The sequence below is a fragment of the Nicotiana sylvestris genome, chromosome 6 (genome assembly GCF_000393655.2).
Source record: "Nicotiana sylvestris chromosome 6, ASM39365v2, whole genome shotgun sequence".
Classification (NCBI taxonomy): domain Eukaryota; kingdom Viridiplantae; phylum Streptophyta; class Magnoliopsida; order Solanales; family Solanaceae; genus Nicotiana; species Nicotiana sylvestris.
The window spans coordinates 146,449,238-146,464,807 of NC_091062.1; the positions used below are offsets into that span (position 1 = coordinate 146,449,238).

Sequence of the window (15,570 nt, forward strand, 5' to 3'; positions counted from 1 at the left end):
TGTCGCAGGTGCGACCTTGGCTCCGCAGAAGCGGGACCACAGATGTGGAAATCGCTGGGCAGAATATATAAATTCTTATTATTAAGTATATTATGATTAAGAAACATATTTTTGAATTTATTTTGTTGCGTCATGATCTAATATTTACTGGTGCCCCATCGGACTTACAATTTTGTAATTTTTGATACGTACTTGTACAAACATTAGGTCCACAATCTGTATACGGATATATTAGAGTGATTTTGACTGAGTTTATAGTTTCAGTTACTGACCATTATTTACTGTTTAGGATATACCTAGTATTTAAACAAGATATATAAAAGCATCAATAGGTTACGTGAACTGGGAAATCCTCTATCTCATATGTCCAAGCGTTCTTTTCCTTGGCTGCATCGACAGTCCTTAGCACACGCCAAACAACACTGTTACACTTAAAGCCCGATCCGAAACCTATTTTCCATGCTCTTTCACCCTTCTTTATCCTCCCTTTAGCTTCAGAATAGGCCAGATTGTACCACACTGAGCTACTTGAAGTATTTACGAACCTATAAAGAGTCATTCTTGATGGCTCCATAAGTACTTCTGAGAGATCAAGATTCTTCTCAAGTTCGTCCAACACTGCTCTCCCCCTGCGTGAATGCAGAAATGCTCAAACGCCATCTTGAAATCGGGGATATATGGTTTCATTTTCCTTTTAAAGACTTTTCTCGCAATTAAGGAAGAGAGAAAGAGGAGTTGCTCGGACATGGGGAGGACTAGAGGGCCAAGAGTTGTGATATTGGTTTTTAAGGCCTCACTAGCAACTGCCATTAAGTCTTTTGATAATGATATGCCTTTCTTTCCATCCTCATCTTCATCTTGATAGGCACAATTGAATGCTCTGTCATCCGCACCTTTATGGGCGCGGACGACGTGCATCAGTTGATATTTTGAGCGTCTACGATCAGAGGAACGATTTGACAGAAAAACAGCAGATGCACCCATCCGGAAAAGGCAATTTGATAAAAGCTTTGATTTCAGCTTTCCCGAATAGTAGCCCACTGAGATTATTTCCGTAGTTGCTATAAGTGCATAAGAGTTGGCTTGCCCCTGTTCAATTATTTGACACATCAGCAATTTTGAACACCAAGAGTGGGAAAAGCATAACATAGACCTTTTAGTTTTGAAATCTTATTGGAACCTTCAAAAGAGTTTTTCTGCATTGTGTGACATCATCTAGCAGTTTTTGTTAAAGAGATCACACTTTTAATTAATCATATTATGTCTCAATACTTTTAGCTTTATGGATGATAGCGAGACTTGAACTCGAGACCTCTTGCCCGCTTTAGTACCATATTGAAGTGTATAACCGTCTAATTTAAGAACTTAAGTTGTTAAAGAGAAAATATTTTTAATTATTTAATTCGATAGTGTCTCAACCTGAAAATTTAGAATGACATGAAGATATACCAACCTGTAAAAGCCGGTTAGTTAGGTCTACATAAATGAGTCCAGCACTGCAACCCATGCCGCTGGGCTGCCGAGGTTATAGGTAATCACATTGACGCGAAGCTTATAATGGTTGACAATCATTGCAGAAAGAGATGGTGTTGGATTAAACGCACTAGAATTGACGATAACAATCCCAATCTCTCGAACCTTGACTCCGGTTTTCGCCAAAAAATCGTCTATGGCACCAATGATAACCATTTTCGCTTCATTTTGATTAATACTCATTGGAACACTTGATGGGATCTTTGACTCGGCTGGAATGTAAGTCTTTTCACCTAAATCTGACCTCTTCGAGATTCTCCTTAGAAAATTTAAACTTTCTTCGTCCAAAATGTCAGACATTTTTTCTATTAAACCTTGTTTAGATGTCATAAACATTGAGGTGGCTTATAACATGCAAAATCGACTAAGTAAACATTTCTTGGACGACTCATGAAGTAAACTGTCGTTAAGAAAACAACAAGAGTTGAAAAAGATCTCAACATGGCAATATAGTTCATTAGGTTTTCAAGAGTAAAGGTTGAAAGATGAAGTCCGACAACATCAAGAATTGGCACAATGAGGAGATAAAATGCATTTGATATTAGGTAATGGTATCCAAGTTTTACATATTTGGGTCTAATGGAGAGAAGAAAATTGGGTAGGTTTGACTGGGGTACTTCTCCAGCATTTTCTGCCATTGCTGTTGTAGATTAAGAGAAGAGAATTAGTGTAAGATGAACGGAACGAGTATTTAACTTGTGTTTGTCTATCAATATATATCGCGGGAGTCTTAGCTAAACCTCTCGTCACCCCAGGTCTAGTAACTTGAGCGCTGGCTTCAATTAAAACAAGGATAACTTTTAAAATAGGGGTGTCAAATGGGCTGGTTGAACTAATTTTGGGCGGGTCAAAATGAGTTGATCAAGAAATGGGTGGGTTATTTGACCCGCCCAAAAGTAACTTGGGCTAAAATTTGGGTCATAACCCAACCCGCCCAACTCTTACCAAACTTTAATTAATATGTATTATTTTCTTATAAATTGTTTAATTATCAAATAAGATATTTTTTTCTTTTGTTATTGGTCATATATAACATATCTAACAAAAAATATTATTTTACAGTTATTTTAGCAAAATTATCCATGTATCAGTTTGGGCTGAAAATCAGCCTAACTTTAGATGGGCTGAAATGGGTTGGGTCAAGATGGACTGAGTTCAACAATTGGGCGGGTCAATAACCAGCCCAACCTTAAGCGAGTTGGGCGGGTCAAATGAGTTTGGACTCAAATTGCCACCCCTATTTTAAATCAAGATATGTTAACGGAATTCAGAGAAAATAATATAATTAGGAGTTCAAATGTGCGGGTTTGACTAATTTTGGATGGGTCAAAATGGGTTGAGTCACTAAATGGGCGGATCAATGACCCGTCCAAAAGTAACTTGGGCTGAGATGTGTTCGGTGAAATTGGGCTAAAATTTGGGTCATAGCACAACCCGTCTAACTCTTATCAAGCTTTAATTAATATATATTATTTTTTTTTTATGAATTGTTTAGTTATCAAATAAGACTTTTTTCTTTTGTTATGGTCATATATAATATATCAAACTAAAAAAAGATTATTTAAAAGATATTTTACCAAAGCTACTCATGGATCAATTTAGACTAAAAATCACCGTAACTTTAAATGCGCAGAAATGAGGTTGGGTCAAGATGGGCTGAGTTCAACAAATGGGCGGGTCAGTGACCAACCCAACCTTGGGCATGATAGGCGGATTAAATGGGTTTGGGCTCAAATTGCCACCGGCAAATATAACTATTAAATCGAGATTATTGCATTGTTCTAAGTTGGTACTATATCACTCACCATTTTAATGTTATTTTTTTTGGGTTTCCCACCCCGTGTCCAATACTCATATTGGAGTGCGATTAAATTCGGATTCGCACCGGAAAGTCACACATTGGGGTAAAGCGCTCCCTAACAAAGGCGACTCTATACCCAGGGACTCGAACCTAAGACCTCTTATTGAGAATGAAGGAGTACTTACCACTCCACCTCAACCCTTGTTATCATCATTTTAATGTTGCTGCATAAGTAACTATGGTCTCTACCGTGATAAAACATTTTAAAATTCATTTCATATCTTAAACGTAATTAGGATTTAAAAATTAAGTAGTTCATGTTTAAAAGAGGGGTTTTCATTAAATTTCTCTTGAAATAAATCCAAATATTTTCACCTATTAAAACTTTATACTGATTACCCAATACAATCTTGTGTAATGTGTACGAAAAGGTGCGAATTTAATACTGAGAGTAATATGAAACATACTTTGATAATGTAAAACTCAAAATTGATTTTACCTTCAAATTATAGTCAACTAATGATGAGATAATAAGGAGTAGAATGTTGTTTACCCTCAAAATCGGATAACAATTAAATTTGTAAATGATTTTAAGGATATGTGGATTAATTTGACACGAAGCGATAAGTAAATTGCAATTAAAATAATCAATGATAAAGTAAATTCTAACAACACGAATTGAACAGTTACAGTCTTGGGAGGTTAGCCACCTGTCACGACCCCGGTTCGCCCTCCGTGAACCATCGTGACGGCACCTAGTTTCTATGACTAGGTAAGCCTAATTTGCGGAAGAAAAACCAAAATTTGCGAAAGTAAACAATTTAAAATAGAAATAAAGTAGTAACAGTGTTTAAATGTGCCGCTCGTCTTACACCATGTTTAACTCTCAATACCAATACATAAATTCAAGACCCGAAAACCCACGAATCACAAGCTAAGATCAATACTACATAGATCTAACTCCGGAATGTCTAATAAGAACAGGAAAGTACAGAAGGGCTAAATACAAAAAACAGGAATAGAAAGGGACTTCTCGGTCTGCGGACGCGGCAGATGTACCTCGAAGTCTCTAGAGCAGTCGCCTACTCAAGGATGATAGGCTTGAGTAGCGGTACCTGGATCTGCATATGAAAAATATGCGCAGAAAGGGCATGAGTACACCACAGCGGTACTCAGTAAGTGCCAAACCTACCCACAGTTGGGTAGTGACGAGGAAGGTCAGGGCCCTACTGAGGTTAAATAAAATATAAAGATGACATGATAAGATAAGCAGTTCAATTGAGAATCTACAATAAGAATCTATACAGGATAATAAGAGTACAATAATGGAAACAGAGATGAAGGCAAACCACAAGGAAGTACCACTCATAACAAGAATGATAACCGGGGATCTCTTGGTATCCTCAATATATGCTAGGGATCTCTTGGTATCCCAAGGATCTCTTTGTATCCTCAATATATGCTAGGGATCTCTTGGTATCCTCAATATATGCTAGGGATCTCTCGGTATCCTGAGGATCTCTTGGTATCCTCAATATATGCCAGGGATCTCTTGGTATCCCGAGGATCTCTTGGCATCCTCAATATACATGCCAGGGATCTCTTGGTATCCCGCACCTCAGTTCAGATCATAAATACGTACAGGGGATCTCTTGGGATGCCGTCCCGTAGTCCCAAAGTAAAAACATAGAGCAACAATACAAGAATACCCAATTAAGCTAAATTTAGTACCAAGTAAACAGTTAATTGTAGCCTAACATACTTCACGTAATGAAATTAAGGCAGTTTAAGCAAATAGGCAATTAAGTCAACTAAACATGCTTTTCTAAACTAGCGACAGACTAAATTCACAAGTAGAATAAAACAGGAAAAAGAACTCAATTGAAGTACTTAAGGAAAAACTGGATTTTCAACAATTAGCTCGAGTACGCGCTCGTCACCTCACGTATAAGGCATTTCAATTTACAAATATATCATATCCTAAGGGGAAGGTCCCCCACATAAGGATAGACAAGCCACTTTCCTCGAACCGGCTCAAAAACCAATCCGAAATCACGCTCTTGCCATGAGTACTCGACTCCAAATGACCCAAATCTATTCAATTCAATTTCATAATGTAAATAACACTTCAAGTAATTGATTCTACAGTTAAATTCTAAGTTAATACGCGAAATTATGTAAAATGACCAAAACACCCCTCGAGCCCACGTCTCGGAATCGGATAAAATTTACATTTCCAAAATCCTCACACCCTCACGAGTCTAACCATATCAAAATTATCTCAATCCAATGTCAAATCCCCAATCGAAACTCAAATTCTTGACCTAAGAACTTTTTCCCAATTTTCATACAAATTCCCGAAATTAAAGGATGAATTCATGTTTAGATTAATAGGTTACCAGCAAAAAGGAGTTAGGAATCATTACTCAATCAATAGCTCTGAAAATTCCTCAAAATCTCGCTCAAATCCGAGCTCCCAAGCTTAAGTTTTCTCAAAAATGGCTAAACCCTCATTTTGAAATTTACATTTTGCCCAGCTGTTTCCGCATTTGCGGTCCACTGACCATACCTGCGGTCCCGCTTTTGCGGACAAAAGTTCGCACCTGCAACTTTCACTTAGAGGCCTGACTCCGCACCTACGATTCCCTTTTCGCAGATGCGGCACCGCTTTTGCGGTATTACTTCCGCATCTGCGCAACCTGTAGCTCCTTCCCAACTCCGCTTCTGCGATGGCTCCACCGCATCTGCGGCTCCTGCTGGACTTCCCTAATTCCACTTCTACTGTTGAAATGCCGCTTTTGTTGCTCCGCACCTGCGGGACCAAACCGCAGGTGCGGTTATGACAGATACCAGCAACGCAAAAATCTTCCTAAGTCCAAATTCAACTTCCGTTAAGCACCCGAAACTCACCCGAGGCCCCCGAGACCTCAACCAAACATGCCAACCAATCCCAAAACATCATTCAAACTTGTTCCAACCTTTGGAACGCTCAAAACACACCAAAATACCAATTTAACCTCGGATTCAAGCCTAAGAACTTCAAAACTCTAGAAATACACTTTCGATCAAAAAGTCTATTAAACCTCGTCCGAATGACCTAAAATTTTGCACACACGTCAAATTCAACACTACGGAGCTACTCCAACTTCCGGAATTCCAGTCCGACCCTCGGATCAAAATCTCACTATCGGACCGAAAACTCCAAAAATTCAACTTTCGGCATTTCAAGCCTAAATTAGCTACGAACCTCCAAAACACAATCTGTTCTCGCTCCTAAACCCTAAATTGCCAAACGGAGCTAACGGAACCATAGGATTTCCATTCCAAGGACGTCTTCACATTGCTCTGACTATGGTCAACTTTCCAACACTTAAGCTCTCATTTTGGGACTAAGTGTCCCAAAACTCTGCGAAACTCAAAACTGAACATCCCGGAAAATCAAAATAGCAGAAATAAACTTGGGGAAAACAATTAATAGGGGATCGGGGCGTTAATTCATAAGACAACCATCCGGGTCGTCACATTCTCCTACGCTTAAACATTCGTTCATCCTCGAACGAGCATAGAGACATACCTGAAGTAGTGAAAAAATGAGGGTAGTAGCTGCGCATATCCTGCTCGGTCTCCCAGGTCGCCTCCTCGACCGGCTGACCCCGCCACTAAACCTTCACTGATGCAATGTTCTTTGACCTCAGCTTTCTGACATGCCTGTCCAATATTGCCACTGGCTCCTCAACATAAGATAGATCCTTCTCCAACTGGACTGAACTGAAATCCAACACGTGCGACGGGTCACCGTGATACCCCCAGAGCATCGAAACATGAAATACCGGATGAACTCCGGCCAAGCTGGGAGGTAAGGCAAGCTCATAAGTAACCTCCCCAACATGCCTCAATATCTCAAAAGGGCCAATAAATCTCAGACTCAACTTTCCCTTCTTCCCGAATCTCATGCGCCCTTCATAGGCGAAACCTGAAGCAGAACCCGCTCTCCAACCATATAGGAAACATCACGAAACTTCCGGTCCACGTAAATCTTTTGTCCGGACTAGGCTGTACGGAGTCTATCCTGAATCACCTTAATCTTCTCCAAGCATCTTGAACTAAGTTCGTGCCCAATAGTCTAGCCTCACCCGGCTCAAACCAACCCACCGGAGATCTACACCGCATATCATATAAAGCCTCACACGGTGCCATATGAATGCTGGACTGATAACTGTTGTTGCAAGCAAACTCTGCCAATGGCAAGAATTGATCCCAAGACCCTCCAAATTCAATCACACACGTACGGAGCATATCCTCAATAATCTAAATAGTGCGCTCGAACTGTCCGTCCATATGAGGGTGAAATGTTGTAATCAACTCCACTCGAGTACCCAACTCATGCTGAACGGACCTACAGAACCGTCATATGAACTGAGTACCTCTATTTGAAATGATGAAACCAGAATACCATGCAGACGAACAATCTCCAAGATATAAATCTCCGCCAACTGCTCCGAAGAATAAGTAGTACACATAGGAATGAAATGAGCGGACTTGGTCAGCCGATCCACAATCACCCAAATAGCATCGAACTTTCTCAAAGTCCGTGGGAGCCCAAGTACAAAGTCCATGGTGATCTTCTCCCTCTTCCACTATGGAATCTCTATCTCCGGAAGTAACCCACCCGGTCTCTGGTGCTCATACTTCACCTGCTAACAGTTAAGGCACCGAGCTATGAATCCAACTATATCTTTCTTCATCCGCCTCCACTAATAGCGCTGTCTCAAATCTTGATACATCTTCGCGGCACCCGGATGAATGGAATACCGCGAGCTATGGGCCTCCTCTAGAATCAACTCCCGAAGCCCATCAACATTGGGTACACAAATCCGACCCTGCATCCTTAATACCCCATCATCACCAATAGTCACATCTCTGGCATCACCGTGCTGAACCTTGTCCTTGAGGACAAGCAAGTGAGGGTCATCATACTACCGCATCCTGATATGATCAAATAAGGAAGGCCGAGAAACCATGCAAGCTAGAACTCGACTGGGCTCCGAAAAATCCAATATCACAAATTGGCTGGCTAAGGCCTGAATATCCATCGCCATAGGCCTCTCCGATGTTGGTAAATAAGCCAAACTCCCCAAACTCTCCGCCCAACGACTCAAAGCATCAGCCACTACATTGGCCTTGCCCGGGTGATACAAAATAGTGATGTCATAGTTCTTCAGCAACTCTAACCACCTCCTCTAGCGCAAATTTAGATTCTTTTGCTTGAACAAGTGCTGCAAGCTCGGATGTTCAGTATAAATCTCGCAAGGCACACCGTATAAGTAATGGCGCCAAATCTTCAGGATGTGAACAATGGCAGCTAACTCAAGGTCGTGAACAAGGTAGTTCTTCTCATGTATCTTCAATTGTCTAGACGCATAGGCAATCATCCTACCGTCCTACATCAACATCGCTTTGAGGCCAACCCTCGAGGCATCACAATAGACCGTATAGGACCCCAAACCTGTTGGTAATATCAAAATTGGGGTTGTAGTCAAAGCTGTCTTGAGCTTCTAAAAGCTCACCTTACACTCCTCCATCCACTGGAACGGAGCACCCTTCTGGGTCAACCTGGTCATGGGGGGCTGCAATCGATGAAAATCCCTCCACACAACGACTGTAGTAACCCGCCAAACCAAGGAAACTTAGATCTCTATAGCTGAGGATGGTTTGGGCCAACTCTAAACGGCCTCTATTTTTTCCGGATCCATCTGAATACCCTCACTCGATACCATGTGGCCTAAGAATTCAACTGAATCCAACCAAAACTCATATTTCGAGAACTTAGCATATAACTTCTTCTCTCTCAGAGTTTGAAGCACAGTCCTCAGGTGCTGCTCATCATATTCCCGAATCCGGGAATACACCAGAATATCATCAATAAAGACAATGATGAACGAGTCAAGATACGGCCGGAATACACTATGCATCAAATGCATAAAGGCTGTTGGGGCATTGGTTAGCCCAAATGACATAACAAGAAACTCGTAATGACCATACCGAGTCTTGAAAGAAGTCTTCGAGATATCTGGCTCCCGAATCTTCAACTGATGGTAACCTGAGTGCAAATCAATCTTAGAAAACACCCGTGCGCCCTGAAGTTGGTCAAATAGTTCATCAATACGAGGCAAAGGATAACGGTTCTTAACTGTCACTTTGTTCAACTGGCGATAATCAATACACATACGCATAGAACCATCCTTTTTCTTCACAAACAAGACAGGAGCACCCTAAGGTGATACATTGGGCCGAATAAAACCATTATCAAGCAATTCCTATAACTGATCCTTCAACTCAGGAGGAGCCATACTATACGGAGGAATAGAAAAGGGCTGCGTGCCCGGCAACAGATCGATGCCAAAATCAATATCTCTATCAGGCAGCATACCTGGAAGATCAACTAGAAACCCATCGGGAAAATCTCGTACTACTGGAGCTGAATCACTGAAGGGGTATCTATACTGATATCTCTCACATAAGCTACGTACGCGTCACACCCCTTTTTAACCATACGCTGAGCTTTAAGAAAAGAAATAATTCTACTGGGAGTGTGATCTAAAGTAACCCTCCACTCAGCACGTAGTACACCTGGCATAGCCAGCGTTACGGTTTTGGCTTGACAATCAAGTATAGCATAATGGGGCGACAACCATTCCATGCCCATGATAATGTCAAAATCTACCATGTTAGGTAACAATAGATCAGCCATGGTCTCAAAACCACTAAGAGGAACCAAACAAGACCGATAAACATGGTCCATAATAAGAGAATCTCCCACAGGAGTAGAAACATATACAGGGGAACTAAAAGAATCCCCAGATACACACAAATGCGGAGCAAAATAAGAAGACACATAAGAGTAAGTAGAGTCTGGATCGAATAGAACCGATGCATCTTTGTGGCAAACCAATATAATACCTGTGATGACAGAATCGGAGGCAACAGCCTCGGTACGGGCAGGAAGGGCATAGTATCTGGCTCGGCCTCCCCCTCTAGGGCGACCTCTACCTTCCTGACCTCCACCTCTAGCTAGCTGATCAGGTGGGGTAGCAACTGGAGCTATAATCATAGCTTGTGAACTCTGCGGGGCACACTGTGGCTGAGAAGTCTGTGGAGGTACACGCCTCCCAAGTCTATGGCAATCCCTCACCACGTGGAGTGTGTCATCACACTCAAAACAAGCTCTAGGAGGACGTGGCGGTTGTGACTGGCTCGGACCAGGTCTGCTGGACTGACCTCGGAAAGCACCCCGCGCAGAAGGTGCGCTAGAAACCAGAGGGGCATAATAAGGCTCCTAAGGCCTAGGAGGAGCTGGAGCCCTACTGGCTGCTGGAAGAGCTGAATGAACAGGACAACTCATATAACCCCTACCATGACGACCTACAGCTAGGGTACGGGCATCAAAATAATGGCCCGACTCTCGATACCTCTTGGCCTCTCCCTAGCATTCATACCCTCAATCCTCCTAGCAATGCTCACCACCTGCTTATAAGAAATATCCATCTCCAACTCACAAGCCATACTAGACCTGATGCTGGGAATAAGGCCCTCAATAAACTGGCGAACTCTCTCACGAACAATAGAAACCAAGGCTGGTGTATGCCTAGCCAAACTGGTGTAACAGATAGCATACTCTGAGACAGTACTAGCACCCTGGCGCAAATACTCAAACTCTGTGCGCCATGCATCCCTAAGGCTCTAAGGAACATACTCTCTCAGGAACAGATCTTAAAACTGAGTCCAAGTCAGTGAAGCAGCCTCATCCGGACTGTCTAACTCATAGGTGCGCCATCACTCATAGGCGGCTCCTCGAAACTGAAAGGTAGTGAAGAAAACCTCGCTCGATCTTGATATACCCATGGTACGGAGAATGCGGTAGCTCTTATCTAGAAATCCCAAAGTATCCTCTAATGCTAGACCGCTGAATACAGGAGGCTTGTACTTCTTGAACCTCTCAAGCCTCAGCTGCTCCTCCTCGGAAACCACTGCCATGTCATCGGGCTGAACTGGCACTGCAGGCGGTCCAGGAATAATCTCAGGGAACTGCTCAACATGCACTCACTGCTCAGGAGTGCAGGCGGCGGGAGTCTATGCTTCTCCCCCGGCTTGAGATGTGGATGCAATAAGGGGAAGCAACTGTGCCTGAGCCAAGGTGGTGTACATGCTCATAAACTGTGCCAAAGTCTCCTAAAGGGATGAAGTAGTAGTAGCAGTAGATGTATCAGGTGTCTGGACTCCGGCTGGAACTGTGGATGGTACCTCAGCGGCAGCTCGCACAGGTGCTCTATCAGCACCACATGCGCGTCCACGGCCTCTACCCCGGCCCTGGCCTCTGACGGCTGCAGCAGGGGGCGCAGGTGCCTGGTCATCTCGGGTAGCACGTGTCCTCACCATCTGTGAGAGAATAGAAGACAGTACTTTAGAATTATGATGTCAAAATATGGCACGACAAGGAATCAAATGAAGTGGAAATTTTCCTAACAGTTACATAGCCTCTCGTAGATAAGTACAGACGTCTCCGTACCGAACAGCGAGACTCTAATAAACCGGCTTGTAATCCATGACTCCTATGAACCTAGAGCTCTGATACCAACTTGTCATGACCCCGGTTCACCCTCCGTGAACCATCGTGACGGCACCTAGTCTCTACGTCTAGGTAACCCTAATTTGCAAAAGAAAAACCAAAATTTGCGGAAGTAAACAATTTAAAACAGAAATAAAGTAGTAAGAGTGTTTAAATGTGCCACTTGGCTTACACCATGTTTAACTCTCAATACCAATACATAAATCCTAGACCCAGAAACAAACGAATCACAAGCTAATATCAATACTACATAGCTCTAACTCCAGAATCTCTAATAAGAACAGGAAAGTACAGAAGGGCTAAATACTAAAAGCAGGAATAGAAAGGTAATTCTCGGTCTACGGACGCGACAGATGTACCTCGAAGTCTCTATAGCAGTCGCCTCCTCAAGGATGATAGGCCTGAGTAGCGGTACCTGGATCTGCATATGAAAAACATACGCAGAAGGGGCATGAGTACACCACAGCGGTACTCAGTAAGTGACAAGCCTAACCTTGGTTGGGTAGTGCTGAGGAAGGTCAGGGCCCTACTGAGGTTAAATAAAATATAAAGATGACAAGATAAGATAAGCAGTGCAATTGAGAGTCTATAGTAAGAATCTATATAGGATAATAAGAGTAGAATAACGGAAACAGAGATGAAGGCAAACCACAAGGAAGTACCACTCATAACAAGGATGATAACTGGGGATCTCTTGGTATCCCGAGGATCTCTTGGTATCATCAATATATGCTAGGGATATCTTGGTATCCTCAATATATTCTAGAGATCTCTTGGTATCCTCAATATATGGTTGGGATATCTCGGTATCCCGAGGATATCTTGGTATCCTCAATATATGCTAGGGATCTCTTGGTATCCCGAGGATCTCTTGGTATCCTCAATATACGTGCCAGGGATCTCTTGGCATCCGCACTTCAGTTCAGATCATAAATACGTACAGGGGATCTCCCGGGATGCCGTCCCATAGTCCCAAAGTAAAAACACACAGCAGCAACACAAGAATACCCAATTAAGCTAAATTTTGTACCAAGTAAACAATTAATTCTAGCCTAACATGCTTTACATAATGCAATTAAGGCAGTTTAAGCAAATAAGCAATTAAGTCAACTAAACATGCTTTTCTAAACTAGCGACAGGCTAAATACACAAGTAGAATAAAACAGGAAAAAGAACTCAATTGAAATACTTAAAGAAAAACAAAATTTTCAACAATTAGCTCGAGTACGCGCTCGTCACCTCACGTACAAGGCATTTCAATTATCAAATATATCATATCCTAATGGGAAGGTCCCCCATACAAGGTTAGACAAGCCACTTACCTCGAACCGGCTCAAAAATCAATCTGAAACCATGCTCTTGCCACGAGTACTCGACTCCAAATGGCCCAAATCTATTCAATTCAATTTCATAATGTAAATAACACTTCAAGTAACTGATTCTACAGTTAAATTCTAAGCTAATACGCGAAATTATGTAAAATGACAAAATGCCCCTCAGGACCACGTCTCGAAATTGGGTAAAATTCACATTTCTAGAATCCTCACACCCTCACGAGTCTAACCATATCAAAATTATCTCAATCCATTGTCAAATCCCCAATCGAAACTCAAATTCTTAACCTAAGAACTTTTCCCCAATTTTCATACAAATTCCCGAAATTAAAGGATGAATTCATGTTTAGATTCATAGGTTACAAGCAAAAAGGAGTTAGGAATCATTACCCAATCGATAGCTCTAAAAATACCTCAAAATCTCGCTCAAATTTGAGCTCCCAAGCTTAGGTTTTCTCAAAATTGCTAAACCCTCGTTTTGAAATTTTTATATTCTGCCCAGCTGTTTCCGCATCTGCGGTCTATTTTGAGGACAAAAGGTTGCACCTGCGACTTTCACTTAGAGGCCTGACTCCGCACCTGCGATTCCCTTTTCGCAGATGCGGCACCGCTTCTGCGGTATTACTTCCGCATATGCGAAACTTGTAGCTCTTTCCCAGCTCCGCTTCTGCGATGGCTCCACCACATTTGCGGCTCCTGCTAGACTTCCCCAATTGCTCTTCTATGGTTGAAATGCCGCTTCTGCTGCTCCGCACCTGCGGGACCCAAACCGCAGGTGCGGTTATGACAGGTACCAGCAACGCAAAAATCTTCCTAAGTCCAAATTCAACTTTCGTTAAGCACTCGAAACTCACCCAAGGCCACTGGGACCTCAACCAAACATGCCAACCAATCCCAAAACATCATTCAAACTTGTTCCAGTCTTTGGAACGCTCAAAACAACACCAAAACACCAATTTAACCTCGGATTCAAGCCGAAGGACTCCAAAAATACGCTTTCGATCAAAAAGTCTATTAAACCTCGTCCGAATGACCTGAAATTTTGCACACACATCACATTCAACACTACAGAGCTACTCCAACTTCCAGAATTTCATTCCGACCCTCGGATCAAAATCTCACTATCGGACCGGAAACTCCAAAAATTCAACTTTCTGCATTTCAAGCCTAAATTAGCTACGAACCTCCAATACACAATCCGATCACGCTCCTAAACCCAAAATTGCCCAACGAAGCTAACGGAACCATCGGATTTCCATTCTGAGGCCATCTTCATATTTCTCCGACTACGATCAACTTTCCAACACTTAAGCTCTTATTTAGGGACTAAGTGTCCCAAAACTCTCCGAAACTCAAAACCAAACATCCCAACAAATCAAAATAGCTAAAATAAACTTGGGGAAAGGAGTTAATAGGGGATCGGGGCGTTAATTTTTAAGACGACCGGCCGGGTCATCACACCACCCTTGGACTAGATGCACTTCGATCGATATCAAGATACAGCTAAAATAAGAGCTTAAAGAAAAAAATATATTGCTTTGGAATGTGTGTTATATCATGTCTTTTACAAGTAATCAGACCCCCTTTATATAGTAGGGGAGTCCTACTTTAGGTATAATTTTATAAAGGCGAAATACATAAATAGCCCCTCTAAGTTGTCCACAACGGTCAAACAGCCACTTCAACAGACCCATTTATCATTTAGACACTTCAAGTGATTATTAAATGTATCAAATAAACCCCCGAGTGCAAAAGACAATATGCGTGAGTTACACTTGCTAGTGATGTATCAAATGAGCCAATTAAAAAATGACAAGTGTAATTTGTAATAAAGAATTAACATATATAATTAACAAAAATGAAAATACATAAAAAGAAACGCTTTTTCTTTATTTTTACCAAAACCAACGCCACCCCCCCCCCCTTCTTCCCTTTCATCTTCTTCTTTGCTCTGATTCAATCCCCATTTCCTTTTCACAAATCCACCCAACAAATTAAAAGTCATATTAATATAAAACAATCTGAGAATAGCCAAATAGAGAACTCAGTAAGTGATTATTAACGGACCTCACCGGAAAAGCTCCTGTTATATGACCTGTATCGTCGGAAAATTTGTTCTTCAAGCAAAGTTAAAAATCGATTCTACTGGAATCTTCACTCTTCTCTCTTCATTATTTTCTTGATTATGAATGAGCTTATATCACTTTTTTTCTCTAATTTGTTGTTTTGGTGTTAAATTGTCCTTAAAATTATTTGCCGATGAAGACGAAAGAGGG

At 41.8% G+C, this 15,570-nt stretch overlaps 1 pseudogene; it reads right to left on the reverse strand.

Moving 5' to 3' along the window:
- Nucleotides 1–325: 325 nt before the first annotated feature.
- On the reverse strand, nt 326–2,195 carry LOC104233816 (3-ketoacyl-CoA synthase 20-like; annotated as a pseudogene).
- Between the last annotated feature and the right edge of the window lie 13,375 nt (nt 2,196–15,570).